Below are 22,337 nucleotides of genomic sequence, written 5' to 3' on the forward strand. Positions count from 1 at the left end.
CCTCAAAGGTTTAAGCTTGGTAAAGTAAGTGGGAATTTATTCTTTAATGGGATGGATTCCTTTTGCTCAATTTGTGAGGTATATGGTCATAAACGTGAAGACTGTACTGCAGAAAAGTGTTGGAAGTGTAAAGCGGAAGGACATGTTTCTAAATCATGTCCAGTAGAAAGGAATAAGTGTAACCTGTGTATGGAAATTGGGCATAGGTTTAAGGAATGCCCAAAGAGAAAGAGTAATAAGGAGAAGATGGAAAGTGCAAAGGCGGAAAAGAAAGAAAAAAAGAAGACGGTAGAGGTTCAGAGGCAAACAGAAGAGGAGGAAGCTGATAAAGAAATGGACAAAGTTAAAAAAGGAATTGCGGAAATGAAGGGAAGTGGTGTGTGTTTTGAAGCTTTTTTTCCAAAGGTAATCGCAAGTGTGAAGGCAAATAAAGAGAGGTTTTTTGAAACCTATAAGGTGGGAAGGACATGGATAGATTATGTGAATACAAACTTTGAATCTTTCTCGCAAGAGAAAGGACTGTTGGAGTATCTAACATATTATGCGTTGAAGGGAGGAATGCAGTAATGTGTTTTGTTTCCTTCCTCTATATATTATGTGTCTGAGAGGAAATACTGGTTGTTGTTTTGTTTTTTTTGTATATGCATTAAATAATGTTTTTTTGTTTTAAAATGACACGATGATGGATTTGGTCCATCACCGTTTTCAGAAGTATGGAATCGAGATGGTACTTGTAATCTGAGTGTTAAGAAAAAAAAAAAAAAAAAAATCTGTTCTTATCAGTTTAATATCTGATACGTCCCCTATCTGGGGACCATATATTAAATGGATTTTTAGAACAGGGAGATGGAAAAAGAGCTTGCTCTGTCCACTCCACGCATTGACCTGGTATTGCAGTATCTCCAGGACCGGTGCACCCCTTCTTTAATGCAGTTTCTAAAATCAGAAAGAATTGAATTCAATGTTTTTTGTTCATTTTGCTTGTTTGTCGGATTTGGGGATGGACTCTTTGGCTTTGCTTTTCTTCTCCTCATTGGATTTTTCATGTTCAAAGTTGCAGAAGCCAGATTACAAGCTCATTTTGGTTCAACTTCAGCAACTGTGCATTGCATTGCCATGTAATGTGATGCAATGCTATCTTTCTAGCTCTCCCTTTTTACTTCCTTTTGGATAAACAGACATATTAGGCAAGCATTTTGGAGCTTTCACCTAAATAACTACAGGTGGTGAGATAAGCTGCACAATATAATTGACCTTTCAGTATATTGTTGCACACACACCATCTATTTAGCAAATGCCCTTGTTATCAACAGCAGCCTTTTAAACTCACCTGAGCTAACAGGTATGTGCGCTGGTTACTCTGCTGCGCTTAAAATTTCTTTTTTGGTTTGCTACAATGCCTTTTCTGAAACGTTGTCTCCTTCTGCTGGAACACTGACTTCTTTCATTTAATGCCTGCAGACTATAAAAGAGAACCCAACCCAAAAAGTTTGGTTGATTAGTCTGTGGCATTCTGTTAAACTGTTGCTTATGGCAGTCTCTGTGAGCTTCTCAGCGACATTCAGCCAGCCAGGTATCCTGCCTGCAGTAGATGGAATGTGGCAATGGAACGCTGGCTGCGCGTGTCATAATAGGCTCTGAGCCTTTATATACCTGTGCACAGCAGCAGCCACCTTCAGTCTGCTGCTGGACAGCCAGCAGCAGCAGCAGCAGGAGAGGTATGTAATCAGGAGCCCTCCTGCTAAGGGTAGACAGCTGCTCGTTCCACCCCACCCCCCGCCTTAATTGGTTCTCCTCCCTTCCAACGGTGTTGAGGCGGGTGGGAACAGCAGGGGGTGAAGGTGCTGTGTTTAAAGAGGTGGAGTTATGCAGATCTAAAACGCGTGGATTGCAGCAGCAGCAAGCCGAAAAGTGCAGGCATGTAAGGGATCTAGAGGTTGACAACATGTCTTCTTAACGGGAGTCCAGGAGCTCATCTCCACAAATGGACTTTTCAGGATCCTTGGGTGGCTCCGTAGTTTGAAACCAATTCTGGTTATCGCTTCTCGGCCTTTTGGCTAAGATCAAGTGTAGTATCTGTTCTTATCAGTTTAATATCAGATACGTCCCCTATCTGGGGACCATATATTAAATGGATTTTTAGAACAGGGAGATGGAAAAAGAGCTTGCTCTGTCCACTCCACGCATTGACCTGGTATTGCAGTATCTCCAGGACCGGTGCACCCCTTCTTTAATGCAGTTTCTAAAATCAGAAAGAATTGAATTCAATGTTTTTTGTTCATTTTGCTTGTTTGTCGGATTTGGGGATGGACTCTTTGGCTTTGCTTTTCTTCTCCTCATTGGATTTTTCATGTTCAAAGTTGCAGAAGCCAGATTACAAGCTCATTTTGGTTCAACTTCAGCAACTGTGCATTGCATTGCCATGTAATGTGATGCAATGCTATCTTTCTAGCTCTCCCTTTTTACTTCCTTTAGGATAAACAGACATATTAGGCAAGCATTTTGGAGCTTTCACCTAAATAACTACAGGTGGTGAGATAAGCTGCACAATATAATTGACCTTTCAGTATATTGTTGCACACACACCATCTATTTAGCAAATGCCCTTGTTATCAACAGCAGCCTTTTAAACTCACCTGAGCTAACAGGTATGTGCGCTGGTTACTCTGCTGCGCTTAAAATTTCTTTTTTGGTTTGCTACAATGCCTTTTCTGAAACGTTGTCTCCTTCTGCTGGAACACTGACTTCTTTCATTTAATGCCTGCAGACTATAAAAGAGAACCCAACCCAAAAAGTTTGGTTGATTAGTCTGTGGCATTCTGTTAAACTGTTGCTTATGGCGGTCTCTGTGAGCTTCTCAGCGACATTAAGCCAGCCAGGTATCCTGCCTGCAGTAGATGGAATGTGGCAATGGAACGCTGGCTGCGCGTGTCATAATAGGCTCTGAGCCTTTATATACCTGTGCACAGCAGCAGCCACCTTCAGTCTGCTGCTGGACAGCCAGCAGCAGCAGCAGCAGGAGAGGTATGTAATCAGGAGCCCTCCTGCTAAGGGTAGACAGCTGCTCGTTCCACCCCACCCCCCGCCTTAATTGGTTCTCCTCCCTTCCAACGGTGTTGAGGCGGGTGGGAACAGCAGGGGGTGAAGGTGCTGTGTTTAAAGAGGTGGAGTTATGCAGATCTAAAACGCGTGGATTGCAGCAGCAGCAAGCCGAAAAGTGCAGGCATGTAAGGGATCTAGAGGTTGACAACATGTCTTCTTAACGGGAGTCCAGGAGCTCATCTCCACAAATGGACTTTTCAGGATCCTTGGGTGGCTCCGTAGTTTGAAACCAATTCTGGTTATCGCTTCTCGGCCTTTTGGCTAAGATCAAGTGTAGTATCTGTTCTTATCAGTTTAATATCTGATACGTCCCCTATCTGGGGACCATATATTAAATGGATTTTTAGAACAGGGAGATGGAAAAAGAGCTTGCTCTGTCCACTCCACGCATTGACCTGGTATTGCAGTATCTCCAGGACCGGTGCACCCCTTCTTTAATGCAGTTTCTAAAATCAGAAAAAATTGAATTCAATGTTTTTTGTTCATTTTGCTTGTTTGTCGGATTTGGGGATGGACTCTTTGGCTTTGCTTTTCTTCTCCTCATTGGATTTTTCATGTTCAAAGTTGCAGAAGCCAGATTACAAGCTCATTTTGGTTCAACTTCAGCAACTGTGCATTGCATTGCCATGTAATGTGATGCAATGCTATCTTTCTAGCTCTCCCTTTTTACTTCCTTTTGGATAAACAGACATATTAGGCAAGCATTTTGGAGCTTTCACCTAAATAACTACAGGTGGTGAGATAAGCTGCACAATATAATTGACCTTTCAGTATATTGTTGCACACACACCATCTATTTAGCAAATGCCCTTGTTATCAACAGCAGCCTTTTAAACTCACCTGAGCTAACAGGTATGTGCGCTGGTTACTCTGCTGCGCTTAAAATTTCTTTTTTGGTTTGCTACAATGCCTTTTCTGAAACGTTGTCTCCTTCTGCTGGAACACTGACTTCTTTCGTTTAATGCCTGCAGACTATAAAAGAGAACCCAACCCAAAAAGTTTGGTTGATTAGTCTGTGGCATTCTGTTAAACTGTTGCTTATGGCGGTCTCTGTGAGCTTCTCAGCGACATTAAGCCAGCCAGGTATCCTGCCTGCAGTAGATGGAATGTGGCAATGGAACGCTGGCTGCGCGTGTCATAATAGGCTCTGAGCCTTTATATACCTGTGCACAGCAGCAGCCACCTTCAGTCTGCTGCTGGACAGCCAGCAGCAGCAGCAGCAGGAGAGGTATGTAATCAGGAGCCCTCCTGCTAAGGGTAGACAGCTGCTCGTTCCACCCCACCCCCCGCCTTAATTGGTTCTCCTCCCTTCCAACGGTGTTGAGGCGGGTGGGAACAGCAGGGGGTGAAGGTGCTGTGTTTAAAGAGGTGGAGTTATGCAGATCTAAAATGCGTGGATTGCAGCAGCAGCAAGCCGAAAAGTGCAGGCATGTAAGGGATCTAGAGGTTGACAACATGTCTTCTTAACGGGAGTCCAGGAGCTCATCTCCACAAATGGACTTTTCAGGATCCTTGGGTGGCTCCGTAGTTTGAAACCAATTCTGGTTATCGCTTCTCGGCCTTTTGGCTAAGATCAAGTGTAGTATCTGTTCTTATCAGTTTAATATCTGATACGTCCCCTATCTGGGGACCATATATTAAATGGATTTTTAGAACAGGGAGATGGAAAAAGAGCTTGCTCTGTCCACTCCACGCATTGACCTGGTATTGCAGTATCTCCAGGACCGGTGCACCCCTTCTTTAATGCAGTTTCTAAAATCAGAAAGAATTGAATTCAATGTTTTTTGTTCATTTTGCTTGTTTGTCGGATTTGGGGATGGACTCTTTGGCTTTGCTTTTCTTCTCCTCATTGGATTTTTCATGTTCAAAGTTGCAGAAGCCAGATTACAAGCTCATTTTGGTTCAACTTCAGCAACTGTGCATTGCATTGCCATGTAATGTGATGCAATGCTATCTTTCTAGCTCTCCCTTTTTACTTCCTTTTGGATAAACAGACATATTAGGCAAGCATTTTGGAGCTTTCACCTAAATAACTACAGGTGGTGAGATAAGCTGCACAATATAATTGACCTTTCAGTATATTGTTGCACACACACCATCTATTTAGCAAATGCCCTTGTTATCAACAGCAGCCTTTTAAACTCACCTGAGCTAACAGGTATGTGCGCTGGTTACTCTGCTGCGCTTAAAATTTCTTTTTTGGTTTGCTACAATGCCTTTTCTGAAACGTTGTCTCCTTCTGCTGGAACACTGACTTCTTTCATTTAATGCCTGCAGACTATAAAAGAGAACCCAACCCAAAAAGTTTGGTTGATTAGTCTGTGGCATTCTGTTAAACTGTTGCTTATGGCGGTCTCTGTGAGCTTCTCAGCGACATTCAGCCAGCCAGGTATCCTGCCTGCAGTAGATGGAATGTGGCAATGGAACGCTGGCTGCGCGTGTCATAATAGGCTCTGAGCCTTTATATACCTGTGCACAGCAGCAGCCACCTTCAGTCTGCTGCTGGACAGCCAGCAGCAGCAGCAGCAGGAGAGGTATGTAATCAGGAGCCCTCCTGCTAAGGGTAGACAGCTGCTCGTTCCACCCCACCCCCCGCCTTAATTGGTTCTCCTCCCTTCCAAGGGTGTTGAGGCGGGTGGGAACAGCAGGGGGTGAAGGTGCTGTGTTTAAAGAGGTGGAGTTATGCAGATCTAAAACGCGTGGATTGCAGCAGCAGCAAGCCGAAAAGTGCAGGCATGTAAGGGATCTAGAGGTTGACAACATGTCTTCTTAACGGGAGTCCAGGAGCTCATCTCCACAAATGGACTTTTCAGGATCCTTGGGTGGCTCCGTAGTTTGAAACCAATTCTGGTTATCGCTTCTCGGCCTTTTGGCTAAGATCAAGTGTAGTATCTGTTCTTATCAGTTTAATATCTGATACGTCCCCTATCTGGGGACCATATATTAAATGGATTTTTAGAACAGGGAGATGGAAAAAGAGCTTGCTCTGTCCACTCCACGCATTGACCTGGTATTGCAGTATCTCCAGGACCGGTGCACCCCTTCTTTAATGCAGTTTCTAAAATCAGAAAGAATTGAATTCAATGTTTTTTGTTCATTTTGCTTGTTTGTCGGATTTGGGGATGGACTCTTTGGCTTTGCTTTTCTTCTCCTCATTGGATTTTTCATGTTCAAAGTTGCAGAAGCCAGATTACAAGCTCATTTTGGTTCAACTTCAGCAACTGTGCATTGCATTGCCATGTAATGTGATGCAATGCTATCTTTCTAGCTCTCCCTTTTTACTTCCTTTTGGATAAACAGACATATTAGGCAAGCATTTTGGAGCTTTCACCTAAATAACTACAGGTGGTGAGATAAGCTGCACAATATAATTGACCTTTCAGTATATTGTTGCACACACACCATCTATTTAGCAAATGCCCTTGTTATCAACAGCAGCCTTTTAAACTCACCTGAGCTAACAGGTATGTGCGCTGGTTACTCTGCTGCGCTTAAAATTTCTTTTTTGGTTTGCTACAATGCCTTTTCTGAAACGTTGTCTCCTTCTGCTGGAACACTGACTTCTTTCATTTAATGCCTGCAGACTATAAAAGAGAACCCAACCCAAAAAGTTTGGTTGATTAGTCTGTGGCATTCTGTTAAACTGTTGCTTATGGCGGTCTCTGTGAGCTTCTCAGCGACATTCAGCCAGCCAGGTATCCTGCCTGCAGTAGATGGAATGTGGCAATGGAACGCTGGCTGCGCGTGTCATAATAGGCTCTGAGCCTTTATATACCTGTGCACAGCAGCAGCCACCTTCAGTCTGCTGCTGGACAGCCAGCAGCAGCAGCAGCAGGAGAGGTATGTAATCAGGAGCCCTCCTGCTAAGGGTAGACAGCTGCTCGTTCCACCCCACCCCCCGCCTTAATTGGTTCTCCTCCCTTCCAAGGGTGTTGAGGCGGGTGGGAACAGCAGGGGGTGAAGGTGCTGTGTTTAAAGAGGTGGAGTTATGCAGATCTAAAACGCGTGGATTGCAGCAGCAGCAAGCCGAAAAGTGCAGGCATGTAAGGGATCTAGAGGTTGACAACATGTCTTCTTAACGGGAGTCCAGGAGCTCATCTCCACAAATGGACTTTTCAGGATCCTTGGGTGGCTCCGTAGTTTGAAACCAATTCTGGTTATCGCTTCTCGGCCTTTTGGCTAAGATCAAGTGTAGTATCTGTTCTTATCAGTTTAATATCTGATACGTCCCCTATCTGGGGACCATATATTAAATGGATTTTTAGAACAGGGAGATGGAAAAAGAGCTTGCTCTGTCCACTCCACGCATTGACCTGGTATTGCAGTATCTCCAGGACCGGTGCACCCCTTCTTTAATGCAGTTTCTAAAATCAGAAAGAATTGAATTCAATGTTTTTTGTTCATTTTGCTTGTTTGTCGGATTTGGGGATGGACTCTTTGGCTTTGCTTTTCTTCTCCTCATTGGATTTTTCATGTTCAAAGTTGCAGAAGCCAGATTACAAGCTCATTTTGGTTCAACTTCAGCAACTGTGCATTGCATTGCCATGTAATGTGATGCAATGCTATCTTTCTAGCTCTCCCTTTTTACTTCCTTTTGGATAAACAGACATATTAGGCAAGCATTTTGGAGCTTTCACCTAAATAACTACAGGTGGTGAGATAAGCTGCACAATATAATTGACCTTTCAGTATATTGTTGCACACACACCATCTATTTAGCAAATGCCCTTGTTATCAACAGCAGCCTTTTAAACTCACCTGAGCTAACAGGTATGTGCGCTGGTTACTCTGCTGCGCTTAAAATTTCTTTTTTGGTTTGCTACAATGCCTTTTCTGAAACGTTGTCTCCTTCTGCTGGAACACTGACTTCTTTCGTTTAATGCCTGCAGACTATAAAAGAGAACCCAACCCAAAAAGTTTGGTTGATTAGTCTGTGGCATTCTGTTAAACTGTTGCTTATGGCGGTCTCTGTGAGCTTCTCAGCGACATTAAGCCAGCCAGGTATCCTGCCTGCAGTAGATGGAATGTGGCAATGGAACGCTGGCTGCGCGTGTCATAATAGGCTCTGAGCCTTTATATACCTGTGCACAGCAGCAGCCACCTTCAGTCTGCTGCTGGACAGCCAGCAGCAGCAGCAGCAGGAGAGGTATGTAATCAGGAGCCCTCCTGCTAAGGGTAGACAGCTGCTCGTTCCACCCCACCCCCCGCCTTAATTGGTTCTCCTCCCTTCCAACGGTGTTGAGGCGGGTGGGAACAGCAGGGGGTGAAGGTGCTGTGTTTAAAGAGGTGGAGTTATGCAGATCTAAAACGCGTGGATTGCAGCAGCAGCAAGCCGAAAAGTGCAGGCATGTAAGGGATCTAGAGGTTGACAACATGTCTTCTTAACGGGAGTCCAGGAGCTCATCTCCACAAATGGACTTTTCAGGATCCTTGGGTGGCTCCGTAGTTTGAAACCAATTCTGGTTATCGCTTCTCGGCCTTTTGGCTAAGATCAAGTGTAGTATCTGTTCTTATCAGTTTAATATCTGATACGTCCCCTATCTGGGGACCATATATTAAATGGATTTTTAGAACAGGGAGATGGAAAAAGAGCTTGCTCTGTCCACTCCACGCATTGACCTGGTATTGCAGTATCTCCAGGACCGGTGCACCCCTTCTTTAATGCAGTTTCTAAAATCAGAAAGAATTGAATTCAATGTTTTTTGTTCATTTTGCTTGTTTGTCGGATTTGGGGATGGACTCTTTGGCTTTGCTTTTCTTCTCCTCATTGGATTTTTCATGTTCAAAGTTGCAGAAGCCAGATTACAAGCTCATTTTGGTTCAACTTCAGCAACTGTGCATTGCATTGCCATGTAATGTGATGCAATGCTATCTTTCTAGCTCTCCCTTTTTACTTCCTTTTGGATAAACAGACATATTAGGCAAGCATTTTGGAGCTTTCACCTAAATAACTACAGGTGGTGAGATAAGCTGCACAATATAATTGACCTTTCAGTATATTGTTGCACACACACCATCTATTTAGCAAATGCCCTTGTTATCAACAGCAGCCTTTTAAACTCACCTGAGCTAACAGGTATGTGCGCTGGTTACTCTGCTGCGCTTAAAATTTCTTTTTTGGTTTGCTACAATGCCTTTTCTGAAACGTTGTCTCCTTCTGCTGGAACACTGACTTCTTTCATTTAATGCCTGCAGACTATAAAAGAGAACCCAACCCAAAAAGTTTGGTTGATTAGTCTGTGGCATTCTGTTAAACTGTTGCTTATGGCGGTCTCTGTGAGCTTCTCAGCGACATTCAGCCAGCCAGGTATCCTGCCTGCAGTAGATGGAATGTGGCAATGGAACGCTGGCTGCGCGTGTCATAATAGGCTCTGAGCCTTTATATACCTGTGCACAGCAGCAGCCACCTTCAGTCTGCTGCTGGACAGCCAGCAGCAGCAGCAGCAGGAGAGGTATGTAATCAGGAGCCCTCCTGCTAAGGGTAGACAGCTGCTCGTTCCACCCCACCCCCCGCCTTAATTGGTTCTCCTCCCTTCCAAGGGTGTTGAGGCGGGTGGGAACAGCAGGGGGTGAAGGTGCTGTGTTTAAAGAGGTGGAGTTATGCAGATCTAAAACGCGTGGATTGCAGCAGCAGCAAGCCGAAAAGTGCAGGCATGTAAGGGATCTAGAGGTTGACAACATGTCTTCTTAACGGGAGTCCAGGAGCTCATCTCCACAAATGGACTTTTCAGGATCCTTGGGTGGCTCCGTAGTTTGAAACCAATTCTGGTTATCGCTTCTCGGCCTTTTGGCTAAGATCAAGTGTAGTATCTGTTCTTATCAGTTTAATATCTGATACGTCCCCTATCTGGGGACCATATATTAAATGGATTTTTAGAACAGGGAGATGGAAAAAGAGCTTGCTCTGTCCACTCCACGCATTGACCTGGTATTGCAGTATCTCCAGGACCGGTGCACCCCTTCTTTAATGCAGTTTCTAAAATCAGAAAGAATTGAATTCAATGTTTTTTGTTCATTTTGCTTGTTTGTCGGATTTGGGGATGGACTCTTTGGCTTTGCTTTTCTTCTCCTCATTGGATTTTTCATGTTCAAAGTTGCAGAAGCCAGATTACAAGCTCATTTTGGTTCAACTTCAGCAACTGTGCATTGCATTGCCATGTAATGTGATGCAATGCTATCTTTCTAGCTCTCCCTTTTTACTTCCTTTTGGATAAACAGACATATTAGGCAAGCATTTTGGAGCTTTCACCTAAATAACTACAGGTGGTGAGATAAGCTGCACAATATAATTGACCTTTCAGTATATTGTTGCACACACACCATCTATTTAGCAAATGCCCTTGTTATCAACAGCAGCCTTTTAAACTCACCTGAGCTAACAGGTATGTGCGCTGGTTACTCTGCTGCGCTTAAAATTTCTTTTTTGGTTTGCTACAATGCCTTTTCTGAAACGTTGTCTCCTTCTGCTGGAACACTGACTTCTTTCATTTAATGCCTGCAGACTATAAAAGAGAACCCAACCCAAAAAGTTTGGTTGATTAGTCTGTGGCATTCTGTTAAACTGTTGCTTATGGCGGTCTCTGTGAGCTTCTCAGCGACATTCAGCCAGCCAGGTATCCTGCCTGCAGTAGATGGAATGTGGCAATGGAACGCTGGCTGCGCGTGTCATAATAGGCTCTGAGCCTTTATATACCTGTGCACAGCAGCAGCCACCTTCAGTCTGCTGCTGGACAGCCAGCAGCAGCAGCAGCAGGAGAGGTATGTAATCAGGAGCCCTCCTGCTAAGGGTAGACAGCTGCTCGTTCCACCCCACCCCCCGCCTTAATTGGTTCTCCTCCCTTCCAAGGGTGTTGAGGCGGGTGGGAACAGCAGGGGGTGAAGGTGCTGTGTTTAAAGAGGTGGAGGTATGCAGATCTAAAACGCGTGGATTGCAGCAGCAGCAAGCCGAAAAGTGCAGGCATGTAAGGGATCTAGAGGTTGACAACATGTCTTCTTAACGGGAGTCCAGGAGCTCATCTCCACAAATGGACTTTTCAGGATCCTTGGGTGGCTCCGTAGTTTGAAACCAATTCTGGTTATCGCTTCTCGGCCTTTTGGCTAAGATCAAGTGTAGTATCTGTTCTTATCAGTTTAATATCTGATACGTCCCCTATCTGGGGACCATATATTAAATGGATTTTTAGAACAGGGAGATGGAAAAAGAGCTTGCTCTGTCCACTCCACGCATTGACCTGGTATTGCAGTATCTCCAGGACCGGTGCACCCCTTCTTTAATGCAGTTTCTAAAATCAGAAAGAATTGAATTCAATGTTTTTTGTTCATTTTGCTTGTTTGTCGGATTTGGGGATGGACTCTTTGGCTTTGCTTTTCTTCTCCTCATTGGATTTTTCATGTTCAAAGTTGCAGAAGCCAGATTACAAGCTCATTTTGGTTCAACTTCAGCAACTGTGCATTGCATTGCCATGTAATGTGATGCAATGCTATCTTTCTAGCTCTCCCTTTTTACTTCCTTTTGGATAAACAGACATATTAGGCAAGCATTTTGGAGCTTTCACCTAAATAACTACAGGTGGTGAGATAAGCTGCACAATATAATTGACCTTTCAGTATATTGTTGCACACACACCATCTATTTAGCAAATGCCCTTGTTATCAACAGCAGCCTTTTAAACTCACCTGAGCTAACAGGTATGTGCGCTGGTTACTCTGCTGCGCTTAAAATTTCTTTTTTGGTTTGCTACAATGCCTTTTCTGAAACGTTGTCTCCTTCTGCTGGAACACTGACTTCTTTCATTTAATGCCTGCAGACTATAAAAGAGAACCCAACCCAAAAAGTTTGGTTGATTAGTCTGTGGCATTCTGTTAAACTGTTGCTTATGGCGGTCTCTGTGAGCTTCTCAGCGACATTCAGCCAGCCAGGTATCCTGCCTGCAGTAGATGGAATGTGGCAATGGAACGCTGGCTGCGCGTGTCATAATAGGCTCTGAGCCTTTATATACCTGTGCACAGCAGCAGCCACCTTCAGTCTGCTGCTGGACAGCCAGCAGCAGCAGCAGCAGGAGAGGTATGTAATCAGGAGCCCTCCTGCTAAGGGTAGACAGCTGCTCGTTCCACCCCACCCCCCGCCTTAATTGGTTCTCCTCCCTTCCAAGGGTGTTGAGGCGGGTGGGAACAGCAGGGGGTGAAGGTGCTGTGTTTAAAGAGGTGGAGTTATGCAGATCTAAAACGCGTGGATTGCAGCAGCAGCAAGCCGAAAAGTGCAGGCATGTAAGGGATCTAGAGGTTGACAACATGTCTTCTTAACGGGAGTCCAGGAGCTCATCTCCACAAATGGACTTTTCAGGATCCTTGGGTGGCTCCGTAGTTTGAAACCAATTCTGGTTATCGCTTCTCGGCCTTTTGGCTAAGATCAAGTGTAGTATCTGTTCTTATCAGTTTAATATCTGATACGTCCCCTATCTGGGGACCATATATTAAATGGATTTTTAGAACAGGGAGATGGAAAAAGAGCTTGCTCTGTCCACTCCACGCATTGACCTGGTATTGCAGTATCTCCAGGACCGGTGCACCCCTTCTTTAATGCAGTTTCTAAAATCAGAAAGAATTGAATTCAATGTTTTTTGTTCATTTTGCTTGTTTGTCGGATTTGGGGATGGACTCTTTGGCTTTGCTTTTCTTCTCCTCATTGGATTTTTCATGTTCAAAGTTGCAGAAGCCAGATTACAAGCTCATTTTGGTTCAACTTCAGCAACTGTGCATTGCATTGCCATGTAATGTGATGCAATGCTATCTTTCTAGCTCTCCCTTTTTACTTCCTTTTGGATAAACAGACATATTAGGCAAGCATTTTGGAGCTTTCACCTAAATAACTACAGGTGGTGAGATAAGCTGCACAATATAATTGACCTTTCAGTATATTGTTGCACACACACCATCTATTTAGCAAATGCCCTTGTTATCAACAGCAGCCTTTTAAACTCACCTGAGCTAACAGGTATGTGCGCTGGTTACTCTGCTGCGCTTAAAATTTCTTTTTTGGTTTGCTACAATGCCTTTTCTGAAATGTTGTCTCCTTCTGCTGGAACACTGACTTCTTTCATTTAATGCCTGCAGACTATAAAAGAGAACCCAACCCAAAAAGTTTGGTTGATTAGTCTGTGGCATTCTGTTAAACTGTTGCTTATGGCGGTCTCTGTGAGCTTCTCAGCGACATTCAGCCAGCCAGGTATCCTGCCTGCAGTAGATGGAATGTGGCAATGGAACGCTGGCTGCGCGTGTCATAATAGGCTCTGAGCCTTTATATACCTGTGCACAGCAGCAGCCACCTTCAGTCTGCTGCTGGACAGCCAGCAGCAGCAGCAGCAGGAGAGGTATGTAATCAGGAGCCCTCCTGCTAAGGGTAGACAGCTGCTCGTTCCACCCCACCCCCCGCCTTAATTGGTTCTCCTCCCTTCCAAGGGTGTTGAGGCGGGTGGGAACAGCAGGGGGTGAAGGTGCTGTGTTTAAAGAGGTGGAGTTATGCAGATCTAAAACGCGTGGATTGCAGCAGCAGCAAGCCGAAAAGTGCAGGCATGTAAGGGATCTAGAGGTTGACAACATGTCTTCTTAACGGGAGTCCAGGAGCTCATCTCCACAAATGGACTTTTCAGGATCCTTGGGTGGCTCCGTAGTTTGAAACCAATTCTGGTTATCGCTTCTCGGCCTTTTGGCTAAGATCAAGTGTAGTATCTGTTCTTATCAGTTTAATATCTGATACGTCCCCTATCTGGGGACCATATATTAAATGGATTTTTAGAACAGGGAGATGGAAAAAGAGCTTGCTCTGTCCACTCCACGCATTGACCTGGTATTGCAGTATCTCCAGGACCGGTGCACCCCTTCTTTAATGCAGTTTCTAAAATCAGAAAGAATTGAATTCAATGTTTTTTGTTCATTTTGCTTGTTTGTCGGATTTGGGGATGGACTCTTTGGCTTTGCTTTTCTTCTCCTCATTGGATTTTTCATGTTCAAAGTTGCAGAAGCCAGATTACAAGCTCATTTTGGTTCAACTTCAGCAACTGTGCATTGCATTGCCATGTAATGTGATGCAATGCTATCTTTCTAGCTCTCCCTTTTTACTTCCTTTTGGATAAACAGACATATTAGGCAAGCATTTTGGAGCTTTCACCTAAATAACTACAGGTGGTGAGATAAGCTGCACAATATAATTGACCTTTCAGTATATTGTTGCACACACACCATCTATTTAGCAAATGCCCTTGTTATCAACAGCAGCCTTTTAAACTCACCTGAGCTAACAGGTATGTGCGCTGGTTACTCTGCTGCGCTTAAAATTTCTTTTTTGGTTTGCTACAATGCCTTTTCTGAAACGTTGTCTCCTTCTGCTGGAACACTGACTTCTTTCATTTAATGCCTGCAGACTATAAAAGAGAACCCAACCCAAAAAGTTTGGTTGATTAGTCTGTGGCATTCTGTTAAACTGTTGCTTATGGCGGTCTCTGTGAGCTTCTCAGCGACATTCAGCCAGCCAGGTATCCTGCCTGCAGTAGATGGAATGTGGCAATGGAACGCTGGCTGCGCGTGTCATAATAGGCTCTGAGCCTTTATATACCTGTGCACAGCAGCAGCCACCTTCAGTCTGCTGCTGGACAGCCAGCAGCAGCAGCAGCAGGAGAGGTATGTAATCAGGAGCCCTCCTGCTAAGGGTAGACAGCTGCTCGTTCCACCCCACCCCCCGCCTTAATTGGTTCTCCTCCCTTCCAACGGTGTTGAGGCGGGTGGGAACAGCAGGGGGTGAAGGTGCTGTGTTTAAAGAGGTGGAGTTATGCAGATCTAAAACGCGTGGATTGCAGCAGCAGCAAGCCGAAAAGTGCAGGCATGTAAGGGATCTAGAGGTTGACAACATGTCTTCTTAACGGGAGTCCAGGAGCTCATCTCCACAAATGGACTTTTCAGGATCCTTGGGTGGCTCCGTAGTTTGAAACCAATTCTGGTTATCGCTTCTCGGCCTTTTGGCTAAGATCAAGTGTAGTATCTGTTCTTATCAGTTTAATATCTGATACGTCCCCTATCTGGGGACCATATATTAAATGGATTTTTAGAACAGGGAGATGGAAAAAGAGCTTGCTCTGTCCACTCCACGCATTGACCTGGTATTGCAGTATCTCCAGGACCGGTGCACCCCTTCTTTAATGCAGTTTCTAAAATCAGAAAGAATTGAATTCAATGTTTTTTGTTCATTTTGCTTGTTTGTCGGATTTGGGGATGGACTCTTTGGCTTTGCTTTTCTTCTCCTCATTGGATTTTTCATGTTCAAAGTTGCAGAAGCCAGATTACAAGCTCATTTTGGTTCAACTTCAGCAACTGTGCATTGCATTGCCATGTAATGTGATGCAATGCTATCTTTCTAGCTCTCCCTTTTTACTTCCTTTTGGATAAACAGACATATTAGGCAAGCATTTTGGAGCTTTCACCTAAATAACTACAGGTGGTGAGATAAGCTGCACAATATAATTGACCTTTCAGTATATTGTTGCACACACACCATCTATTTAGCAAATGCCCTTGTTATCAACAGCAGCCTTTTAAACTCACCTGAGCTAACAGGTATGTGCGCTGGTTACTCTGCTGCGCTTAAAATTTCTTTTTTGGTTTGCTACAATGCCTTTTCTGAAACGTTGTCTCCTTCTGCTGGAACACTGACTTCTTTCATTTAATGCCTGCAGACTATAAAAGAGAACCCAACCCAAAAAGTTTGGTTGATTAGTCTGTGGCATTCTGTTAAACTGTTGCTTATGGCGGTCTCTGTGAGCTTCTCAGCGACATTCAGCCAGCCAGGTATCCTGCCTGCAGTAGATGGAATGTGGCAATGGAACGCTGGCTGCGCGTGTCATAATAGGCTCTGAGCCTTTATATACCTGTGCACAGCAGCAGCCACCTTCAGTCTGCTGCTGGACAGCCAGCAGCAGCAGCAGCAGGAGAGGTATGTAATCAGGAGCCCTCCTGCTAAGGGTAGACAGCTGCTCGTTCCACCCCACCCCCCGCCTTAATTGGTTCTCCTCCCTTCCAACGGTGTTGAGGCGGGTGGGAACAGCAGGGGGTGAAGGTGCTGTGTTTAAAGAGGTGGAGTTATGCAGATCTAAAACGCGTGGATTGCAGCAGCAGCAAGCCGAAAAGTGCAGGCATGTAAGGGATCTAGAGGTTGACAACATGTCTTCTTAACGGGAGTCCAGGAGCTCATCTCCACAAATGGACTTTTCAGGATCCTTGGGTGGCTCCGTAGTTTGAAACCAATTCTGGTTATCGCTTCTCGGCCTTTTGGCTAAGATCAAGTGTAGTATCTGTTCTTATCAGTTTAATATCTGATACGTCCCCTATCTGGGGACCATATATTAAATGGATTTTTAGAACAGGGAGATGGAAAAAGAGCTTGCTCTGTCCACTCCACGCATTGACCTGGTATTGCAGTATCTCCAGGACCGGTGCACCCCTTCTTTAATGCAGTTTCTAAAATCAGAAAGAATTGAATTCAATGTTTTTTGTTCATTTTGCTTGTTTGTCGGATTTGGGGATGGACTCTTTGGCTTTGCTTTTCTTCTCCTCATTGGATTTTTCATGTTCAAAGTTGCAGAAGCCAGATTACAAGCTCATTTTGGTTCAACTTCAGCAACTGTGCATTGCATTGCCATGTAATGTGATGCAATGCTATCTTTCTAGCTCTCCCTTTTTACTTCCTTTTGGATAAACAGACATATTAGGCAAGCATTTTGGAGCTTTCACCTAAATAACTACAGGTGGTGAGATAAGCTGCACAATATAATTGACCTTTCAGTATATTGTTGCACACACACCATCTATTTAGCAAATGCCCTTGTTATCAACAGCAGCCTTTTAAACTCACCTGAGCTAACAGGTATGTGCGCTGGTTACTCTGCTGCGCTTAAAATTTCTTTTTTGGTTTGCTACAATGCCTTTTCTGAAACGTTGTCTCCTTCTGCTGGAACACTGACTTCTTTCATTTAATGCCTGCAGACTATAAAAGAGAACCCAACCCAAAAAGTTTGGTTGATTAGTCTGTGGCATTCTGTTAAACTGTTGCTTATGGCGGTCTCTGTGAGCTTCTCAGCGACATTAAGCCAGCCAGGTATCCTGCCTGCAGTAGATGGAATGTGGCAATGGAACGCTGGCTGCGCGTGTCATAATAGGCTCTGAGCCTTTATATACCTGTGCACAGCAGCAGCCACCTTCAGTCTGCTGCTGGACAGCCAGCAGCAGCAGCAGCAGGAGAGGTATGTAATCAGGAGCCCTCCTGCTAAGGGTAGACAGCTGCTCATTCCACCCCACCCCCCGCCTTAATTGGTTCTCCTCCCTTCCAACGGTGTTGAGGCGGGTGGGAACAGCAGGGGGTGAAGGTGCTGTGTTTAAAGAGGTGGAGTTATGCAGATCTAAAACGCGTGGATTGCAGCAGCAGCAAGCCGAAAAGTGCAGGCATGTAAGGGATCTAGAGGTTGACAACATGTCTTCTTAACGGGAGTCCAGGAGCTCATCTCCACAAATGGACTTTTCAGGATCCTTGGGTGGCTCCGTAGTTTGAAACCAATTCTGGTTATCGCTTCTCGGCCTTTTGGCTAAGATCAAGTGTAGTATCTGTTCTTATCAGTTTAATATCTGATACGTCCCCTATCTGGGGACCATATAGTAAATGGATTTTTAGAACAGGGAGATGGAAAAAGAGCTTGCTCTGTCCACTCCACGCATTGACCTGGTATTGCAGTATCTCCAGGACCGGTGCACCCCTTCTTTAATGCAGTTTCTAAAATCAGAAAGAATTGAATTCAATGTTTTTTGTTCATTTTGCTTGTTTGTCGGATTTGGGGATGGACTCTTTGGCTTTGCTTTTCTTCTCCTCATTGGATTTTTCATGTTCAAAGTTGCAGAAGCCAGATTACAAGCTCATTTTGGTTCAACTTCAGCAACTGTGCATTGCATTGCCATGTAATGTGATGCAATGCTATCTTTCTAGCTCTCCCTTTTTACTTCCTTTTGGATAAACAGACATATTAGGCAAGCATTTTGGAGCTTTCACCTAAATAACTACAGGTGGTGAGATAAGCTGCACAATATAATTGACCTTTCAGTATATTGTTGCACACACACCATCTATTTAGCAAATGCCCTTGTTATCAACAGCAGCCTTTTAAACTCACCTGAGCTAACAGGTATGTGCGCTGGTTACTCTGCTGCGCTTAAAATTTCTTTTTTGGTTTGCTACAATGCCTTTTCTGAAACGTTGTCTCCTTCTGCTGGAACACTGACTTCTTTCATTTAATGCCTGCAGACTATAAAAGAGAACCCAACCCAAAAAGTTTGGTTGATTAGTCTGTGGCATTCTGTTAAACTGTTGCTTATGGCGGTCTCTGTGAGCTTCTCAGCGACATTCAGCCAGCCAGGTATCCTGCCTGCAGTAGATGGAATGTGGCAATGGAACGCTGGCTGCGCGTGTCATAATAGGCTCTGAGCCTTTATATACCTGTGCACAGCAGCAGCCACCTTCAGTCTGCTGCTGGACAGCCAGCAGCAGCAGCAGCAGGAGAGGTATGTAATCAGGAGCCCTCCTGCTAAGGGTAGACAGCTGCTCGTTCCACCCCACCCCCCGCCTTAATTGGTTCTCCTCCCTTCCAAGGGTGTTGAGGCGGGTGGGAACAGCAGGGGGTGAAGGTGCTGTGTTTAAAGAGGTGGAGTTATGCAGATCTAAAACGCGTGGATTGCAGCAGCAGCAAGCCGAAAAGTGCAGGCATGTAAGGGATCTAGAGGTTGACAACATGTCTTCTTAACGGGAGTCCAGGAGCTCATCTCCACAAATGGACTTTTCAGGATCCTTGGGTGGCTCCGTAGTTTGAAACCAATTCTGGTTATCGCTTCTCGGCCTTTTGGCTAAGATCAAGTGTAGTATCTGTTCTTATCAGTTTAATATCTGATACGTCCCCTATCTGGGGACCATATATTAAATGGATTTTTAGAACAGGGAGATGGAAAAAGAGCTTGCTCTGTCCACTCCACGCATTGACCTGGTATTGCAGTATCTCCAGGACCGGTGCACCCCTTCTTTAATGCAGTTTCTAAAATCAGAAAGAATTGAATTCAATGTTTTTTGTTCATTTTGCTTGTTTGTCGGATTTGGGGATGGACTCTTTGGCTTTGCTTTTCTTCTCCTCATTGGATTTTTCATGTTCAAAGTTGCAGAAGCCAGATTACAAGCTCATTTTGGTTCAACTTCAGCAACTGTGCATTGCATTGCCATGTAATGTGATGCAATGCTATCTTTCTAGCTCTCCCTTTTTACTTCCTTTTGGATAAACAGACATATTAGGCAAGCATTTTGGAGCTTTCACCTAAATAACTACAGGTGGTGAGATAAGCTGCACAATATAATTGACCTTTCAGTATATTGTTGCACACACACCATCTATTTAGCAAATGCCCTTGTTATCAACAGCAGCCTTTTAAACTCACCTGAGCTAACAGGTATGTGCGCTGGTTACTCTGCTGCGCTTAAAATTTCTTTTTTGGTTTGCTACAATGCCTTTTCTGAAACGTTGTCTCCTTCTGCTGGAACACTGACTTCTTTCATTTAATGCCTGCAGACTATAAAAGAGAACCCAACCCAAAAAGTTTGGTTGATTAGTCTGTGGCATTCTGTTAAACTGTTGCTTATGGCGGTCTCTGTGAGCTTCTCAGCGACATTCAGCCAGCCAGGTATCCTGCCTGCAGTAGATGGAATGTGGCAATGGAACGCTGGCTGCGCGTGTCATAATAGGCTCTGAGCCTTTATATACCTGTGCACAGCAGCAGCCACCTTCAGTCTGCTGCTGGACAGCCAGCAGCAGCAGCAGCAGGAGAGGTATGTAATCAGGAGCCCTCCTGCTAAGGGTAGACAGCTGCTCGTTCCACCCCACCCCCCGCCTTAATTGGTTCTCCTCCCTTCCAAGGGTGTTGAGGCGGGTGGGAACAGCAGGGGGTGAAGGTGCTGTGTTTAAAGAGGTGGAGTTATGCAGATCTAAAACGCGTGGATTGCAGCAGCAGCAAGCCGAAAAGTGCAGGCATGTAAGGGATCTAGAGGTTGACAACATGTCTTCTTAACGGGAGTCCAGGAGCTCATCTCCACAAATGGACTTTTCAGGATCCTTGGGTGGCTCCGTAGTTTGAAACCAATTCTGGTTATCGCTTCTCGGCCTTTTGGCTAAGATCAAGTGTAGTATCTGTTCTTATCAGTTTAATATCTGATACGTCCCCTATCTGGGGACCATATATTAAATGGATTTTTAGAACAGGGAGATGGAAAAAGAGCTTGCTCTGTCCACTCCACGCATTGACCTGGTATTGCAGTATCTCCAGGACCGGTGCACCCCTTCTTTAATGCAGTTTCTAAAATCAGAAAGAATTGAATTCAATGTTTTTTGTTCATTTTGCTTGTTTGTCGGATTTGGGGATGGACTCTTTGGCTTTGCTTTTCTTCTCCTCATTGGATTTTTCATGTTCAAAGTTGCAGAAGCCAGATTACAAGCTCATTTTGGTTCAACTTCAGCAACTGTGCATTGCATTGCCATGTAATGTGATGCAATGCTATCTTTCTAGCTCTCCCTTTTTACTTCCTTTTGGATAAACAGACATATTAGGCAAGCATTTTGGAGCTTTCACCTAAATAACTACAGGTGGTGAGATAAGCTGCACAATATAATTGACCTTTCAGTATATTGTTGCACACACACCATCTATTTAGCAAATGCCCTTGTTATCAACAGCAGCCTTTTAAACTCACCTGAGCTAACAGGTATGTGCGCTGGTTACTCTGCTGCGCTTAAAATTTCTTTTTTGGTTTGCTACAATGCCTTTTCTGAAACGTTGTCTCCTTCTGCTGGAACACTGACTTCTTTCATTTAATGCCTGCAGACTATAAAAGAGAACCCAACCCAAAAAGTTTGGTTGATTAGTCTGTGGCATTCTGTTAAACTGTTGCTTATGGCGGTCTCTGTGAGCTTCTCAGCGACATTCAGCCAGCCAGGTATCCTGCCTGCAGTAGATGGAATGTGGCAATGGAACGCTGGCTGCGCGTGTCATAATAGGCTCTGAGCCTTTATATACCTGTGCACAGCAGCAGCCACCTTCAGTCTGCTGCTGGACAGCCAGCAGCAGCAGCAGCAGGAGAGGTATGTAATCAGGAGCCCTCCTGCTAAGGGTAGACAGCTGCTCGTTCCACCCCACCCCCCGCCTTAATTGGTTCTCCTCCCTTCCAACGGTGTTGAGGCGGGTGGGAACAGCAGGGGGTGAAGGTGCTGTGTTTAAAGAGGTGGAGTTATGCAGATCTAAAACGCGTGGATTGCAGCAGCAGCAAGCCGAAAAGTGCAGGCATGTAAGGGATCTAGAGGTTGACAACATGTCTTCTTAACGGGAGTCCAGGAGCTCATCTCCACAAATGGACTTTTCAGGATCCTTGGGTGGCTCCGTAGTTTGAAACCAATTCTGGTTATCGCTTCTCGGCCTTTTGGCTAAGATCAAGTGTAGTATCTGTTCTTATCAGTTTAATATCTGATACGTCCCCTATCTGGGGACCATATATTAAATGGATTTTTAGAACAGGGAGATGGAAAAAGAGCTTGCTCTGTCCACTCCACGCATTGACCTGGTATTGCAGTATCTCCAGGACCGGTGCACCCCTTCTTTAATGCAGTTTCTAAAATCAGAAAGAATTGAATTCAATGTTTTTTGTTCATTTTGCTTGTTTGTCGGATTTGGGGATGGACTCTTTGGCTTTGCTTTTCTTCTCCTCATTGGATTTTTCATGTTCAAAGTTGCAGAAGCCAGATTACAAGCTCATTTTGGTTCAACTTCAGCAACTGTGCATTGCATTGCCATGTAATGTGATGCAATGCTATCTTTCTAGCTCTCCCTTTTTACTTCCTTTTGGATAAACAGACATATTAGGCAAGCATTTTGGAGCTTTCACCTAAATAACTACAGGTGGTGAGATAAGCTGCACAATATAATTGACCTTTCAGTATATTGTTGCACACACACCATCTATTTAGCAAATGCCCTTGTTATCAACAGCAGCCTTTTAAACTCACCTGAGCTAACAGGTATGTGCGCTGGTTACTCTGCTGCGCTTAAAATTTCTTTTTTGGTTTGCTACAATGCCTATTCTGAAACGTTGTCTCCTTCTGCTGGAACACTGACTT

General features: G+C 44.5%; 17 non-coding genes across 17 annotated transcripts; all 17 read left to right on the forward strand.

The window, feature by feature from the left end:
* Nucleotides 1-736: 736 nt before the first annotated feature.
* Nucleotides 737-922, forward strand: LOC141221605 (U2 spliceosomal RNA). The gene has a single exon (XR_012289617.1). It is a non-coding gene; the product is annotated as a U2 spliceosomal RNA (small nuclear RNA).
* Nucleotides 923-2,037: 1,115 nt separating this feature from the next.
* On the forward strand, nt 2,038-2,228 carry LOC141221524 (U2 spliceosomal RNA). Its single transcript, XR_012289554.1, has one exon. It is a non-coding gene; the product is annotated as a U2 spliceosomal RNA (small nuclear RNA).
* Nucleotides 2,229-3,343: 1,115 nt separating this feature from the next.
* On the forward strand, nt 3,344-3,534 carry LOC141221317 (U2 spliceosomal RNA). Its single transcript, XR_012289353.1, has one exon. It is a non-coding gene; the product is annotated as a U2 spliceosomal RNA (small nuclear RNA).
* Nucleotides 3,535-4,649: 1,115 nt separating this feature from the next.
* Nucleotides 4,650-4,840, forward strand: LOC141221318 (U2 spliceosomal RNA). The gene has a single exon (XR_012289354.1). It is a non-coding gene; the product is annotated as a U2 spliceosomal RNA (small nuclear RNA).
* Nucleotides 4,841-5,955: 1,115 nt separating this feature from the next.
* Nucleotides 5,956-6,146, forward strand: LOC141221319 (U2 spliceosomal RNA). Its single transcript, XR_012289355.1, has one exon. It is a non-coding gene; the product is annotated as a U2 spliceosomal RNA (small nuclear RNA).
* A 1,115-nt stretch (nt 6,147-7,261) lies between these two features.
* LOC141221320 (U2 spliceosomal RNA) lies at nt 7,262-7,452 on the forward strand. Its single transcript, XR_012289356.1, has one exon. It is a non-coding gene; the product is annotated as a U2 spliceosomal RNA (small nuclear RNA).
* A 1,115-nt stretch (nt 7,453-8,567) lies between these two features.
* LOC141221321 (U2 spliceosomal RNA) lies at nt 8,568-8,758 on the forward strand. The gene has a single exon (XR_012289357.1). It is a non-coding gene; the product is annotated as a U2 spliceosomal RNA (small nuclear RNA).
* A 1,115-nt stretch (nt 8,759-9,873) lies between these two features.
* On the forward strand, nt 9,874-10,064 carry LOC141221322 (U2 spliceosomal RNA). The gene has a single exon (XR_012289358.1). It is a non-coding gene; the product is annotated as a U2 spliceosomal RNA (small nuclear RNA).
* A 1,115-nt stretch (nt 10,065-11,179) lies between these two features.
* On the forward strand, nt 11,180-11,370 carry LOC141221323 (U2 spliceosomal RNA). The gene has a single exon (XR_012289359.1). It is a non-coding gene; the product is annotated as a U2 spliceosomal RNA (small nuclear RNA).
* A 1,115-nt stretch (nt 11,371-12,485) lies between these two features.
* Nucleotides 12,486-12,676, forward strand: LOC141221326 (U2 spliceosomal RNA). Its single transcript, XR_012289361.1, has one exon. It is a non-coding gene; the product is annotated as a U2 spliceosomal RNA (small nuclear RNA).
* Nucleotides 12,677-13,791: 1,115 nt separating this feature from the next.
* On the forward strand, nt 13,792-13,982 carry LOC141221327 (U2 spliceosomal RNA). The gene has a single exon (XR_012289362.1). It is a non-coding gene; the product is annotated as a U2 spliceosomal RNA (small nuclear RNA).
* A 1,115-nt stretch (nt 13,983-15,097) lies between these two features.
* Nucleotides 15,098-15,288, forward strand: LOC141221328 (U2 spliceosomal RNA). The gene has a single exon (XR_012289363.1). It is a non-coding gene; the product is annotated as a U2 spliceosomal RNA (small nuclear RNA).
* A 1,115-nt stretch (nt 15,289-16,403) lies between these two features.
* Nucleotides 16,404-16,594, forward strand: LOC141221329 (U2 spliceosomal RNA). Its single transcript, XR_012289364.1, has one exon. It is a non-coding gene; the product is annotated as a U2 spliceosomal RNA (small nuclear RNA).
* Nucleotides 16,595-17,709: 1,115 nt separating this feature from the next.
* On the forward strand, nt 17,710-17,900 carry LOC141221482 (U2 spliceosomal RNA). Its single transcript, XR_012289513.1, has one exon. It is a non-coding gene; the product is annotated as a U2 spliceosomal RNA (small nuclear RNA).
* A 1,115-nt stretch (nt 17,901-19,015) lies between these two features.
* On the forward strand, nt 19,016-19,206 carry LOC141221330 (U2 spliceosomal RNA). Its single transcript, XR_012289365.1, has one exon. It is a non-coding gene; the product is annotated as a U2 spliceosomal RNA (small nuclear RNA).
* A 1,115-nt stretch (nt 19,207-20,321) lies between these two features.
* LOC141221331 (U2 spliceosomal RNA) lies at nt 20,322-20,512 on the forward strand. Its single transcript, XR_012289366.1, has one exon. It is a non-coding gene; the product is annotated as a U2 spliceosomal RNA (small nuclear RNA).
* A 1,115-nt stretch (nt 20,513-21,627) lies between these two features.
* LOC141221332 (U2 spliceosomal RNA) lies at nt 21,628-21,818 on the forward strand. Its single transcript, XR_012289367.1, has one exon. It is a non-coding gene; the product is annotated as a U2 spliceosomal RNA (small nuclear RNA).
* Nucleotides 21,819-22,337: the final 519 nt, after the last annotated feature.

Source organism: Phyllobates terribilis, unplaced genomic scaffold (assembly GCF_046119375.1).
Source record: "Phyllobates terribilis strain yellow unplaced genomic scaffold, ASM4611937v1 Scaffold_325__1_contigs__length_2139453, whole genome shotgun sequence".
NCBI classification, from domain to species: domain Eukaryota; kingdom Metazoa; phylum Chordata; class Amphibia; order Anura; family Dendrobatidae; genus Phyllobates; species Phyllobates terribilis.